Below are 17,638 nucleotides of genomic sequence, written 5' to 3' on the forward strand. Positions count from 1 at the left end.
TCTCTAAAGAAACTTAAAACTTTTTGAAGTTGTATCAGGTGATGCCCATGAAAAAATGTGTAGATTAGCCTTTTATTATTATTATTTTTTGGGTAAGTAATTTATTTTATTGTAACTGTTGAAAATCATTTCACAATTTTTAAGGATATAACATATTCTTTCCAATGGCACGAAGAGTCCACAAATCCATTCTAATTCAACTCCTGGCCACCAGGAGGAGGCAAAGACCACCCCAGCAGAGATGTTAAGCATCACTCCTGCTTCCCATAAGCCCCCAGTCATTCTTTGCCTTATACATCGGGAGGATGTGCAAAGATGGTGTCTGAAGATATTTAATCCTTTTATGGGTACTTTTCCCTGCAAGGATTGCCGGGCTATTCTATGTCCATGTAATTCTCTTTAGTAAGAGTAATGGTGGCTATTAGCAGTTAGAAGGCGGCAAGGTGGTCCTTGCTTAAATACTAACATCAATGCTACCCCTTTTTCTAGAAAACCAGGGTTGGTTACTCTGTTTTTCTTTTTCTACAGGTCCCTGTCAGAAGTTGGTGAATCTGTCACACATAAGAAGCTGTTCCTGCCCTGCAGCCGGATCCACAGGTTAGTTCTAACCCCCTTCTAGATTTGAAGGTCTTAGCACTTTGAGGTTAATTCCTCTGTGGACTTTTCTTGGGACTTTTAAATCTCTTAATTGGGAGATTTTTCTATGGCAATATGTCAGGGCACTGAAACTGCATGGGGCATTAAGGGGTTAATGTAATTCCCCTTTTTTATTATAAGGCAGAGGGGGTAAAGCTTTATTCACTGTAAGGTGATCTTTAGCTATAACAGTAGATAGGTAGGTGACATTTTTTAGGGTTTAGGGCTAAACCACTATACAGACATTTTCTCTTTATAACTGGGCCAGTAGTGTAATTTGCACGCTTTTCTTGTGGCGCTTTTGTTTTTTCGGCTTATGACCGTTCTCCACTCTTCCGATTAGTTTTTTTCACTTTCGATTGAAGAGCGGAGTCCTTCTGATCGACGGAGCAGCTTAAAAAGTCTCTCAGAGCAGTTCTATCTATTTTTTATCTTTGCGGTAGAGATAATTTGAGTCAATATCGCGCACACAGTCTCCCTAGCCTATACAGTCAGAATACTCTCTGGTTACCAATGCGGTAAGCAGCTCAACAGAGGCTGAGGCTATAGAGGTGCTAGAGATAAATTAAATGTCTTTGTCACAGTAAATGTCATGTAAAATATGTGTTATTCTTTTTATTAATTAAAGGTACAGACCATCGTTTTCTGTACTTGAGGTTAATCTGTGACTTTATTATTAAATGCTATTGGGAACCATCTCTGCTTATTATGGACCCTGATACTAATCTAGCAGAATCTTTTGACAAATGTTTGTACTGCTTGGAGGCACTAATCATTCCTCCTGTACAGTTTTGTTCCTCATGCTTAAACAAGATGTTATTGTTTAAGGATAAAGATAGCCCTTCTGAGCCATATGTCTCTCAGGATAATGTTGTCCGTACCATGCCTCTGCTTTCTTCTCAAACTTCCCAAGCTTTTGCAGTTTCACACTCAGTGCCCTGCGGCTCCTCTCAACAAAATCCTGGCTGTGTTTATTTAGCTGCACAAATAACTTCTGCGGTTTCTGCAGCCTTATCAGCCTTCCCTATAGCTGGTAAGAGCAAGAGGAAATCTAAGAACATATATCATACAAAGAGTTCTGACTCTGCTAAGACAGTGTTAGTCAGCCTCTCTCAGTTATCTTAGGAAGATAATTCCTCAGTGGCTTCTGAGGGCGTGATCTCTGACTCTGAGACTGCTGTTGCTAGTACAGCAGATCCAGAAGAGGTTAATTTTAGATTTAAGCTGGAGCACCTCTGGTTGCTCTTGAAGGAGGTTCTAGCTACCTTGAAGGACTCCGACTCTACTGTCACTGAGACTCCTAAGAAGTCTAACAAACTTAACAGAGTGTTTGATGTCATACCTTCATCTGTAGAGGTATTTCCGGTCCCAGATTGTATGTCGGACATTATAGCTCAGGAATGGAAGAAGCCGGGGATTCCTTTTTCCCTGTCCCCTGTTTTCAAGAAGATGTTTCCTGTTGCTGACTCTGTGCGTGACTTGTGGCACACTGTGCCTAAGGTAGAGTGCGCTCTATCTACTCTAGCTAAGAGAACATCTATCCCTCTTGAGGATAGTTCCTCTTTCAAAGATCCTATGGATAAAAAGCTGGAAGCTTACTTTAGAAGATGTATATTCATCAGGGTTTACAATGGCAACCAGTTGCAAGTATTGCAATGGTTGCGGGTGCAGCCTCTTATTGGTGCGACTCCTTGTCTGATCTAATGTCTGAGGAGACTACCATAGAGGAGATCCAGGATAGCATCAAGGCTTTACAAACTGGCTAATACATTTATCTGTGATACCAGCATGCAAGTTGTTAGGCTGGGAGACAACATTTCTAGCTTTACGGTTCTAGCTTGCAGAGCTCTGTGGCTAAACTCTTCGTCTGCAGATATAACATCCAAGTCTAAACTTCTGTCTTTACCTTTTAAAAGCAAGACTTTATTTGGTCCCGGTCTGGCCTACCAAGAAGCAACGCCAAAGCCATATATGTCTGCTGTTTCTGAACAAAGGGGATCCCAGAGAAGCATTTACAACCATGTGTGCCATAATTGCACAAGGTGTTTGTAAATTATTTCAGTGAGAAACCTAAAATTGTGAAAAATGTAACCATTTTTTTTAATTGATCGCATTTGGCGGTGAAATGGTGGCATGAAATATACCAAAATGGGCCTAGATCAATAGTTGGGGGTGTCTACTACACTACACTAAAGCTAAAATGAACCCTACAAACTCCCTAATTAACCCCTTCACTGCTGGACTTAATACATGTGTGGTTCACATCGGCATTCAGCAGCCTTCTAATTACCATAAAGCAATACCAAAGCCATATATGTCTCCTATTTCTGAACAAAGGGGGTCCCAGAGAAGCATTTACAACCATTTATGCCATAATTGCACAAGCTGTTTGTAAATTATTTTAGTGAGAAACCTAAAATTTGTGAAAAAGTGAACGTTTTTTTGTTTTTTTTATCGCATTTGGCGGTGAAATGGTGGCATGAAATATACCAAAATGGGCCTAGATCAATACTTTGGGTTGTCTACTAAAATATATATATATATATACATGTCAAGGGATATTCAGGGATTTCTGACAGATATCAGTGTTCCAATGTAACTATCGCTAATTTTGAAAAAAAAAAATGGTTTGTAAATATCAAAAAACCCAAATAACATGTAAACATTGGGTATTTTATAAACGCATGACAAACATTTAACATAGGAGTTTTTTTGGTGGTTGTAGATGTGTAACAGATTTTGGGGTCAAAGTTAGAAAAAGTGTGTGTTTTTTCATTTTTTCATCATATTTTATATATTTTTTATAGTAAATTATAAGATGTGATGAAAATAATGGTATCTTTAGAAAGTCCATTTAATGGCAAGAAACACGGTATATAATATGTGTGGGTACAGTAAATGAGTAAGAGGAAAGTTACAGCTAAACACAAACACAGCAGAAATGCAAAAATAGCCTTGGTCCCAGATGGTCAACAAATGGAAAAGTGTTCTGGTCACTAAGGGGTTGAATATTTTTGTTTGTTATCACCAAAAACTCAACTCACTTGGATTGATCTTTTAGGAATTCTATGCAAGTAGAAAATATACTGTTACAAAAACACATAGCTTCATGCCCATGTATCAATGTAATAGAAGCTTTAATAGCATTTTAAGTTAGGAAATCAAGAAGATGTACAGTGGTTTAAATTAACAGGTGGTACTGCAAAATCATCTCATTACATATCTTGTCTAGACCAACACAAAGTTATCAATAGATTTTAATACATCCTTACCCAACTATTAGGTCTAGTTTTGTAGAGAAGCTTAACACATAAGTTGTGATAGAAGAGAAGGTTAGTACATACCTTGTGGTAGAAGAGAAGGTTAGTACATAGGTTGTGAGAGTACATAAGTACATAAGTTGTGGAAGTAGAGAAGGTTAGTACATAGGTTGTGAGAGTAGAGAAGGTTAGTACATAGGTTGTGAGAGTAGAGTAGGTTATTACATATGTTGTGAGAGTAGAGAAGGTTAGTACATAGGTTGTGAGAGTAGAGAAGGTTAGTACATAGGTTGTTAGAGTAGAGAAGGTTAGTACATATGTTGTGAGAGTAGAGAAGGTTCATAGGTTGTGAGAGTAGAGAAGGTTCATAGGTTGTGAGAGTAGAGAAGGTTCATAGGTTGTGAGAGTAGAGAAGGTTAGTACATAGGTTGTGAGAGTAGAGATGGTTCATAGGTTGTGAGAGTAGAGAAGGCTAGTACATAGGTTGTAAGAGTAGAGAAGGTTAGTACATAAGATGTTTGTGTAGAGAAGGTTAGTACATAGGTTGTGAGAGTAGAGAAGGTTAGTACATAGGTTGTGAGAGTAGAGAAGGTTAGTACATAAGATGTTTGTGTAGAGAAGGTTAGTACATAGGTTGTGAGAGTAGAGAAGGTTAGTACATAGGTTGTGAGAGTAGAGAAGGTTAGTACATAAGATGTTTGTGTAGAGAAGGTTAGTACATAGGTTGTGAAAGTAGAGAAGGTTAGTACATAGGTTGTGAGAGTAGAGAAGGTTAGTACATAGGTTGTGAGAGTAGAGAAGGTTAGTACATAAGATGTTTGTGTAGAGAAGGTTAGTACATAGGTTGTGAGAGTAGAGAAGGTTAGTACATAAGATGTTTGTGTAGAGAAGGTTAGTACATAGGTTGTGAGAGTAGAGAAGGTTAGTACATAGGTTGTGAGAGTAGAGAAGGTTAGTACATAGGTTGTGAGAGTAGAGAAGGTTAGTACATAAGATGTTTGTGTAGAGAAGGTTAGTACATAGGTTGTGAGAGTAGAGAAGGTTAGTACATAAGATGTTTGTGTAGAGAAGGTTAGTACATAGGTTGTGAGAGTAGAGAAGGTTAGTACATAAGATGTTTGTGTAGAGAAGGTTAGTACATAGGTTGTGAGAGTAGAGAAGGTTAGTACATAAGATGTTTGTATAGAGAAGGTTAGTACATAGGTTGTGAGAGTAGAGAAGGTTAGTACATAGGTTGTGAGAGTAGAGAAGGTTAGTACATAGGTTGTGAGAGTAGAGAAGGTTAGTACAAAGTAGTTGATGTTATTTTCATTCTCACTTATATAAGATTACCTGTCTAGTTTTTCAGCAGTAACTAGATTTGGGTTGTATATATTTTGCTGGTAGTCAGAATAGGGAGAGTTTGGAAGCTTTACAATGAGTTATAAGGATTATATAAAAAGTAACTTTTACTGTTCATTTAATTAGCATTTGCTTATGCTGCAATTTTTTTTTTATTCCATAAATGCTTGAAATCCTTGCAAAATCCAACTGAAAACCCTGTGACAGGCTGCTGTTTCTTATTACCAAAAAAGCAGTACAAGAGGCCCATTTATCAAGCTCTGTATGGAGCTTGTGGGCCTGTGTTTCTGGCGAGTCTGAAGACAGCAGTATGAAGCAGCTGTCAAAAGACCGCTGCTGCTCCATAACCCTGTCCGCCACAATTCAACCGGATCAAGTACGATCGGGTTGATTGACAGTCCCCTGCTGTCAGATAGTGACAAATTTGCATTCGAAACATCTGTAATGACGTAAGCATCGATCTGTGTCGGACTGAGACCGGTGAATTGTATGTTACGTCACAGATTTCAACTTTTACCGGTCTGTAGGCTTTGATAAATGAGGCAAATCAAGCTCGCCACAATTACGCTGCGGAATTCCAGCGTATTTGCCGTTGACGGCTTTATAAATAGACCTCACTGTCTGTTCAAGCCCCACCTATAAGAAACCATGAGAAACCAATGGGCTGACCATCCTGTTGTACCTCCACCCAAGTTCCCTCTTTCCTACTTTTCCCAAAAGCTAATGTTGCTCTGACTCAAAAACAATAATAATAATTTGTATTCCTTTAGTTTAAAATTAATATCGAAAAGTGCAACCAACGAACATTCGGGGGAAATGAATTTTATGAAAGATAGCTTAATGCTTTTATATAGTTAATACTGCTGTAAAATATCTCCTATGAACACTGCAGGATCTTGTGACCTGTCAGATTTCAGCTTCTCATGATTTCTGCTATTTTACTGTAAATCAGGAAACGGTACTCTTACTGATACTTTCATTACCTCAATAGAAAAAGATTACTCAGACAATAAGCTCAGTATTCTGTTCTTGCAAGTACTTTTTAATAAACACCTGTAAAAGATTCAATGGATCACAGAAGAATTTGAAATTTGATTACTGCTTACTTAAAGGACCAGTAATTACAGTAGATTTGCATAATCAAAGATGCATGATAAAAAGACAATGCAATAGAACTTCAAATGACTGTTGAATTTTTTTCTTAAAATTTCAGTTATGTATATTTCCACTCCCCTTGTATCATGTGACAGCCATCAGCCAATTATAAACACATATGCGTATAGTCTGTGAATTCTTGCACATGCTCAGTAGGAGCTGGTGATTTAAAAAGTGTAAATATAAAAAGACTGTGCACATTTTGTTACTTGAAGTAAATTGCAAAGTTATTCAAAATTGCATGCTCTATCTGAATCATGAAAGTTTAATTTTGACTTGAGTACTGAAAAAGGTCTCTGTTATGAGCAGTGAAACATGTTAAAAATATTTCTTTGTGCAAAAAAAAAACTTGAAGTAAAAGCTGTTTAAATTGAAAGCAAACAAAACAGCTATATTTTTTTTACAAAAAAAGTCCTGAAACTGTTCTATTCGCTGGCTGTTAGGTATAACTCCCAAAGAAAAAAAGTTGCTTTATTCAGCACAAGAACATCCATTTAAAAACGTCATAAAAAGTATCTTATAGATAGAGCAGAAAAAAATGTTGAGTATTATATCCGTTTTCAATTGGGTGTTTACAGACTGCAAAACAATGTCCGTTTTATAGACTGCAAAACAATGTCCGTTTTAAAGAGGCACTACAAACAAAATATATTTCATGCATCTACCTCTAATCATGGGTGCTGCCATTTTGGAACCAAGGTTACACTGCAGGTATCTGAAGGAGAGTTACTGCTCATGTGCAAAGATATAAGCACTGGAATTCAGTGAAAGATAGATTTCACCCATGACTATTGGGAGGTGGGGAACAACCTCAATACAATGCTTATAAAATATATTTAGCGTTTAACATCCCTTTAAATGCTTTTAAATAATTTGATATAAATGCAGATCTTTTGTAATAGCAATTCATCTTTGCATATATAAAAATTATAACAACAAAACCCTTTCATCAATAAATGGTTGATTTAATCATATTTTATATCTTGTTTCATTATTGTTTCATAAATAAAATAAAAAATCAGTTGTAAACCAAACAGATCTAATACCACATCTCATTAAGGGACAGATTACAAGTGGAGCACTAAATATCGCTTTTAAGAAAGCGATATTTGCGCTCCACTGTGAAATACCAGCACACGCTAATGTGCGCTGGTATTACAAGTTAACAGTAATGTGAACGTGAGTTCGTGTTCGCATTGCTGGGAAGCATTGCGCTCACGAGAGCAAGCTTCCATAGGCTCCAATGGGAGCAAAGGGGGTAAGTTGCGCAGTGATTGCAGTATTTATAAATATATTTGAATATGATTATAAACATATATATTTAGGTGTTTATTTGTGTATATACACATATTAACACATAAATATATATGTATATAGTCATATACATATATATTTACTAGGAACACACAGCTCCCATAGACCGCAATATAAAGGCACTTTTCAGTGCCGTTTTTTTTCTAACTCACCACTCCCACCAACTCTAGACCTAGAGCAGTTGTTTTTTATTTATTTTTAAAAAAAAGTTACCTTTTTTTTTAATAAAAAAACTAAAATGCTCTCTATTTTGAGGGCTTTTGGGGCAATTTTAGAAAATTAATCAGAGATTTTATCTCTACCTAATTTTCTGAGCGCTAATTGCTACCGTGAGCTCACAGTAGCAATAGCCAGCCACTTGTAATGGCTGTTTAATTATCGCATGCCGCAAACGGGCACATAATTTAGCGCTCCACTTGTAATCTAGCCTTAAATGCATTACACTTCCTGATATTGGCTCTGTGTACTGTAGACGACCACAATTATTTGTATCTTTTCCTAGTAAAAGTCGTCACTGATTTACAGTAATAACACCTGTTTATAGTACGTCTGGGTTTGTGCGATTTCTTAGTTTCAATTTCAGCTGCAGGAAGCACAACAGCATCTGTGTCATTAAAATCTGTATTGCCCTAGGTTTGTAATATTTATCTGCTGCATGAGTGTAGAAAATGTTAGCACTTAAATTTGTAAATAATATTAATAATGTTACACCGGCTCCTTATATCACTTTATACATACATTTGTATATAATAATAATAATGTTACACCGGCTCCTTATAGCACTTTATACATACATGTGTATATAATAATAATAATGTTACACCGGCTCCTTATAGCACTTTATACATACATTTGTATATAATAATAATGTTACACCGGCTCCTTATAGCACTTTATACATACATTTGTATATAATAATAATGTTACACCGGCTCCTTATAGCACTTTATACATACATTTGTATATAATAATAATGTTACACCGGCTCCTTATAGCACTTTATACATACATTTGTATATAATAATAATGTTACACCGGCTCCTTATAGCACTTTATACATACATTTGTATATAATAATAATGTTACACCGGCTCCTTATATCACTTTATACATACATTTGTATATAATAATAATAATGTTACACCGGCTCCTTATAGCACTTTATACATACATGTGTATATAATAATAATAATGTTACACCGGCTCCTTATAGCACTTTATACATACATTTGTATATAATAATAATGTTACACCGGCTCCTTATATCACTTTATACATACATTTGTATATAATAATAATAATGTTACACCGGCTCCTTATAGCACTTTATACATACATGTGTATATAATAATAATAATGTTACACCGGCTCCTTATAGCACTTTATACATACATTTGTATATAATAATAATAATGTTACACCGGATCCTTATAGCACTTTATACATACATTTGTATATAATAATAATGTTACACCGGCTCCTTATAGCACTTTATACATACATTTGTATATAATAATAATGTTACACCGGATCCTTATAGCACTTTATACATACATTTGTATATAATAATAATGTTACACCGGCTCCTTATAGCACTTTATACATACATGTGTATATAATAATAATAATGTTACACCGGCTCCTTATAGCACTTTATATATACATGTGTATATAATAATAATGTTACACCGGCTCCTTATAGCACTTTATACATACATGTGTATATAATAATAATAATGTTACACCGGCTCCTTATAGCACTTTATATATACATGTGTATATAATAATAATGTTACACCGGCTCCTTATAGCACTTTATACATACATTTGTATATAATAATAATGTTACACCGGCTCCTTATAGCACTTTATACATACATTTGTATATAATAATAATGTTACACCGGCTCCTTATAGCACTTTATACATACATGTGTATATAATAATAATGTTACACCGGCTCCTTATAGCACTTTATACATACATGTGTATATAATAATAATAATGTTACACCGGCTCCTTATAGCACTTTATATATACATGTGTATATAATAATAATGTTACACCGGCTCCTTATAGCACTTTATACATACATTTGTATATAATAATAATGTTACACCGGCTCCTTATAGCACTTTATACATACATTTGTATATAATAATAATGTTACACCGGCTCCTTATAGCACTTTATATATACATGTGTATATAATAATAATGTTACACCGGCTCCTTATATCACTTTATACATACATTTGTATATAATAATAATGTTACACCGGATCCTTATAGCACTTTATACATACATTTGTATATAATAATAATGTTACACCGGCTCCTTATATCACTTTATACATACATTTGTATATAATAATAATGTTACACCGGCTCCTTATATCACTTTATACATACATTTGTATATAATAATAATGTTACACCGGATCCTTATAGCACTTTATACATACATTTGTATATAATAATAATGTTACACCGGCTCCTTATATCACTTTATACATACATTTGTATATAATAATAATAATGTTACACCGGCTCCTTATAGCACTTTATACATACATTTGTATATAATAATAATGTTACACCGGCTCCTTATAGCACTTTATACATACATTTGTATATAATAATAATAATGTTACACCGGATCCTTATAGCACTTTATACATACATTTGTATATAATAATAATAATGTTACACCGGCTCCTTATAGCACTTTATACATACATTTGTATATAATAATAATGTTACACCGGCTCCTTATAGCACTTTATACATACATTTGTATATAATAATAATAATGTTACACCGGCTCCTTATAGCACTTTATACATACATGTGTATATAATAATAATAATGTTACACCGGCTCCTTATAGCACTTTATACATACATTTGTATATAATAATAATAATGTTACACCGGCTCCTTATAGCACTTTATACATACATTTGTATATAATAATAATGTTACACCGGCTCCTTATAGCACTTTATACATACATGTGTATATAATAATAATAATGTTACACCGGCTCCTTATAGCACTTTATACATACATTTGTATATAATAATAATGTTACACCGGCTAATTATAGCACTTTATACATACATTTGTATATAATAATAATAATGTTACACCGGCTCCTTATAGCACTTTATACATACATTTGTATATAATAATAATAATGTTACACCGGCTCTTTATAGCACTTTATACATACATGTGTATATAATAATAATAATGTTACACCGGATCCTTATAGCACTTTATACATACATTTGTATATAATAATAATAATGTTACACCGGCTCCTTATAGCACTTTATACATACATGTGTATATAATAATAATAATGTTACACCGGCTCCTTATAGCACTTTATACATACATTTGTATATAATAATAATAATGTTACACCGGCTCCTTATAGCACTTTATACATACATTTGTATATAATAATAATAATGTTACACCGGCTCCTTATAGCACTTTATACATACATTTGTATATAATAATAATAATGTTACACCGGCTCTTTATAGCACTTTATACATACATTTGTATATAATAATAATAATGTTACACCGGCTCCTTATATCACTTTATACATACATTTGTATATAATAATAATAATGTTACACCGGCTCCTTATAGCACTTTATACATACATTTGTATATAATAATAATGTTACACCGGCTCCTTATATCACTTTATACATACATTTGTATATAATAATAATGTTACACCGGCTCTTTATAGCACTTTATACATACATTTGTATATAATAATAATAATGTTACACCGGCTCCTTATGGCACTTTATACATACATTTGTATATAATAATAATGTTACACCGGATCCTTATAGCACTTTATACATACATTTGTATATAATAATAATAATGTTACACCGGCTCCTTATAGCACTTTATACATACATTTGTATATAATAATAATGTTACACCGGCTCCTTATAGCACTTTATACATACATGTGTATATAATAATAATAATGTTACACCGGTTCCTTATAGCACTTTATACATACATGTGTATATAATAATAATAATGTTACACCGGCTCCTTATAGCACTTTATACATACATGTGTATATAATAATAATGTTACACCGGCTCCTTATAGCACTTTATACATACATGTGTATATAATAATAATAATGTTACACCGGCTCCTTATATCACTTTATACATACATTTGTATATAATAATAATAATGTTACACCGGCTCCTTATATCACTTTATACATACATGTGTATATAATAATAATAATGTTACACCGGCTCCTTATAGCACTTTATACATACATTTGTATATAATAATAATAATGTTACACCGGCTCCTTATAGCACTTTATACATACATTTGTATATAATAATAATAATGTTACACCGGATCCTTATAGCACTTTATACATACATTTGTATATAATAATAATAATGTTACACCGGCTCCTTATAGCACTTTATACATACATTTGTATATAATAATAATAATGTTACACCGGCTGCTTATAGCACTTTATACATACATTTGTATATAATAATAATAATGTTACACCGGCTCCTTATAGCACTTTATACATACATTTGTATATAATAATAATGTTACACCGGCTCCTTATATCACTTTATACATACATTTGTATATAATAATAATGTTACACCGGCTCTTTATAGCACTTTATACATACATTTGTATATAATAATAATGTTACACCGGCTCCTTATAGCACTTTATACATACATTTGTATATAATAATAATAATGTTACACCGGCTCCTTATATCACTTTATACATACATTTGTATATAATAATAATGTTACACCGGCTCCTTATATCACTTTATACATACATTTGTATATAATAATAATGTTACACCGGCTCCTTATATCACTTTATACATACATGTGTATATAATAATAATGTTACACCGGATCCTTATAGCACTTTATACATACATGTGTATATAATAATAATAATGTGACACCGGCTCTTTATATCACTTTATACATACATGTGTATATAATAATAATAATGTGACACCGGCTCTTTATATCACTTTATACATACATGTGTATATAATAATAATGTTACACCGGCTCCTTATAGCACTTTATACATACATTTGTATATAATAATAATGTTACACCGGCTCCTTATAGCACTTTATACATACATGTGTATATAATAATAATGTTACACCGGCTCCTTATATCACTTTATACATACATTTGTATATAATAATAATAATGTTACACCGGCAACTTATATCACTTTATACATACATTTGTATATAATAATAATAATGTTACACCGGCTCTTTATAGCACTTTATACATACATTTGTATATAATAATAATAATGTTACACCGGCTCCTTATAGCACTTTATACATACATGTGTATATAATAATAATAATGTTACACCGGCTCCTTATAGCACTTTATACATACATGTGTATATAATAATAATAATGTTACACCGGCTCCTTATAGCACTTTATACATACATGTGTATATAATAATAATAATGTTACACCGGCTCTTTATAGCACTTTATACATACATTTGTATATAATAATAATAATGTTACACCGGATCCTTATAGCACTTTATACATACATGTGTATATAATAATAATAATGTTACACCGGCTCCTTATAGCACTTTATACATACATTTGTATATAATAATAATAATGTTACACCGGCTCCTTATAGCACTTTATACATACATGTGTATATAATAATAATAATGTTACACCGGCTCCTTATAGCACTTTATACATACATGTGTATATAATAATAATGTTACACCGGCTCCTTATAGCACTTTATACATACATGTGTATATAATAATAATAATGTTACACCGGCTCCTTATAGCACTTTATACATACATGTGTATATAATAATAATAATGTTACACCGGCTCCTTATAGCACTTTATACATACATTTGTATATAATAATAATAATGTTACACCGGCTCCTTATAGCACTTTATACATACATGTGTATATAATAATAATAATGTTACACCGGCTCCTTATAGCACTTTATACATACATTTGTATATAATAATAATGTTACACCGGCTCCTTATAGCACTTTATACATACATGTGTATATAATAATAATGTTACACCGGCTCCTTATAGCACTTTATACATACATGTGTATATAATAATAATAATGTTACACCGGCTCCTTATAGCACTTTATACATACATTTGTATATAATAATAATAATGTTACACCGGCTCCTTATAGCACTTTATACATACATGTGTATATAATAATAATGTTACACCGGCTCCTTATATCACTTTATACATACATTTGTATATAATAATAATAATGTTACACCGGCTCCTTATATCACTTTATACATACATTTGTATATAATAATAATAATGTTACACCGGCTCCTTATAGCACTTTATACATACATGTGTATATAATAATAATAATGTTACACCGGCTCCTTATAGCACTTTATACATACATGTGTATATAATAATAATAATGTTACACCGGCTCCTTATAGCACTTTATACATACATTTGTATATAATAATAATGTTACACCGGCTCCTTATATCACTTTATACATACATTTGTATATAATAATAATGTTACACCGGCTCCTTATAGCACTTTATACATACATTTGTATATAATAATAATAATGTTACACCGGCTCTTTATAGCACTTTATACATACATGTGTATATAATAATAATGTTACACCGGCTCCTTATAGCACTTTATACATACATTTGTATATAATAATAATGTTACACCGGCTCCTTATAGCACTTTATACATACATGTGTATATAATAATAATGTTACACCGGCTCCTTATATCACTTTATACATACATTTGTATATAATAATAATAATGTTACACCGGCTCCTTATATCACTTTATACATACATTTGTATATAATAATAATGTTACACCGGCTCCTTATAGCACTTTATACATACATGTGTATATAATAATAATAATGTTACACCGGCTCCTTATAGCACTTTATACATACATGTGTATATAATAATAATAATGTTACACCGGCTCCTTATAGCACTTTATACATACATGTGTATATAATAATAATAATGTTACACCGGCTCTTTATAGCACTTTATACATACATTTGTATATAATAATAATAATGTTACACCGGATCCTTATAGCACTTTATACATACATGTGTATATAATAATAATAATGTTACACCGGCTCCTTATAGCACTTTATACATACATTTGTATATAATAATAATAATGTTACACCGGCTCCTTATAGCACTTTATACATACATGTGTATATAATAATAATAATGTTACACCGGCTCCTTATAGCACTTTATACATACATGTGTATATAATAATAATGTTACACCGGCTCCTTATAGCACTTTATACATACATGTGTATATAATAATAATAATGTTACACCGGCTCCTTATAGCACTTTATACATACATGTGTATATAATAATAATAATGTTACACCGGCTCCTTATAGCACTTTATACATACATTTGTATATAATAATAATAATGTTACACCGGCTCCTTATAGCACTTTATACATACATGTGTATATAATAATAATAATGTTACACCGGCTCCTTATAGCACTTTATACATACATTTGTATATAATAATAATGTTACACCGGCTCCTTATAGCACTTTATACATACATGTGTATATAATAATAATGTTACACCGGCTCCTTATAGCACTTTATACATACATGTGTATATAATAATAATAATGTTACACCGGCTCCTTATAGCACTTTATACATACATTTGTATATAATAATAATAATGTTACACCGGCTCCTTATAGCACTTTATACATACATGTGTATATAATAATAATGTTACACCGGCTCCTTATATCACTTTATACATACATTTGTATATAATAATAATAATGTTACACCGGCTCCTTATATCACTTTATACATACATTTGTATATAATAATAATAATGTTACACCGGCTCCTTATAGCACTTTATACATACATGTGTATATAATAATAATAATGTTACACCGGCTCCTTATAGCACTTTATACATACATGTGTATATAATAATAATAATGTTACACCGGCTCTTTATAGCACTTTATACATACATTTGTATATAATAATAATAATGTTACACCGGATCCTTATAGCACTTTATACATACATGTGTATATAATAATAATAATGTTACACCGGCTCCTTATAGCACTTTATACATACATTTGTATATAATAATAATAATGTTACACCGGCTCCTTATAGCACTTTATACATACATGTGTATATAATAATAATAATGTTACACCGGCTCCTTATAGCACTTTATACATACATGTGTATATAATAATAATGTTACACCGGCTCCTTATAGCACTTTATACATACATGTGTATATAATAATAATAATGTTACACCGGCTCCTTATAGCACTTTATACATACATGTGTATATAATAATAATAATGTTACACCGGCTCCTTATAGCACTTTATACATACATTTGTATATAATAATAATAATGTTACACCGGCTCCTTATAGCACTTTATACATACATGTGTATATAATAATAATAATGTTACACCGGCTCCTTATAGCACTTTATACATACATTTGTATATAATAATAATGTTACACCGGCTCCTTATAGCACTTTATACATACATGTGTATATAATAATAATGTTACACCGGCTCCTTATAGCACTTTATACATACATGTGTATATAATAATAATAATGTTACACCGGCTCCTTATAGCACTTTATACATACATTTGTATATAATAATAATAATGTTACACCGGCTCCTTATAGCACTTTATACATACATGTGTATATAATAATAATGTTACACCGGCTCCTTATATCACTTTATACATACATTTGTATATAATAATAATAATGTTACACCGGCTCCTTATATCACTTTATACATACATTTGTATATAATAATAATAATGTTACACCGGCTCTTTATAGCACTTTATACATACATGTGTATATAATAATAATAATGTTACACCGGCTCCTTATATCACTTTATACATACATTTGTATATAATAATAATAATGTTACACCGGCTCCTTATAGCACTTTATACATACATTTGTATATAATAATAATGTTACACCGGCTCCTTATATCACTTTATACATACATTTGTATATAATAATAATAATGTTACACCGGCTCCTTATAGCACTTTATACATACATTTGTATATAATAATAATGTTACACCGGCTCCTTATAGCACTTTATACATACATTTGTATATAATAATAATAATGTTACACCGGCTCCTTATAGCACTTTATACATACATTTGTATATAATAATAATGTTACACCGGCTCCTTATAGCACTTTATACATACATTTGTATATAATAATAATAATGTTACACCGGCTCCTTATAGCACTTTATACATACATGTGTATATAATAATAATAATGTTACACCGGCTCCTTATAGCACTTTATACATACATGTGTATATAATAATAATAATGTTACACCGGCTCCTTATATCACTTTATACATACATTTGTATATAATAATAATAATGTTACACCGGCTCCTTATATCACTTTATACATACATGTGTATATAATAATAATAATGTTACACCGGCTCCTTATAGCACTTTATACATACATTTGTATATAATAATAATAATGTTACACCGGCTCCTTATAGCACTTTATACATACATGTGTATATAATAATAATAATGTTACACCGGCTCCTTATAGCACTTTATACATACATGTGTATATAATAATAATAATGTTACACCGGCTCCTTATAGCACTTTATACATACATTTGTATATAATAATAATAATGTTACA

At 31.9% G+C, this 17,638-nt stretch overlaps 1 protein-coding gene across 1 annotated transcript in view; it reads left to right on the forward strand.

Moving 5' to 3' along the window:
• TG (thyroglobulin) overlaps positions 1-17,638 on the forward strand; it is a 535,242-nt gene that overhangs the window by 316,143 nt on the left and 201,461 nt on the right. The window lies entirely within an intron of this gene.

This window comes from Bombina bombina, chromosome 5 (genome assembly GCF_027579735.1).
Source record: "Bombina bombina isolate aBomBom1 chromosome 5, aBomBom1.pri, whole genome shotgun sequence".
NCBI lineage: Eukaryota > Metazoa > Chordata > Amphibia > Anura > Bombinatoridae > Bombina > Bombina bombina.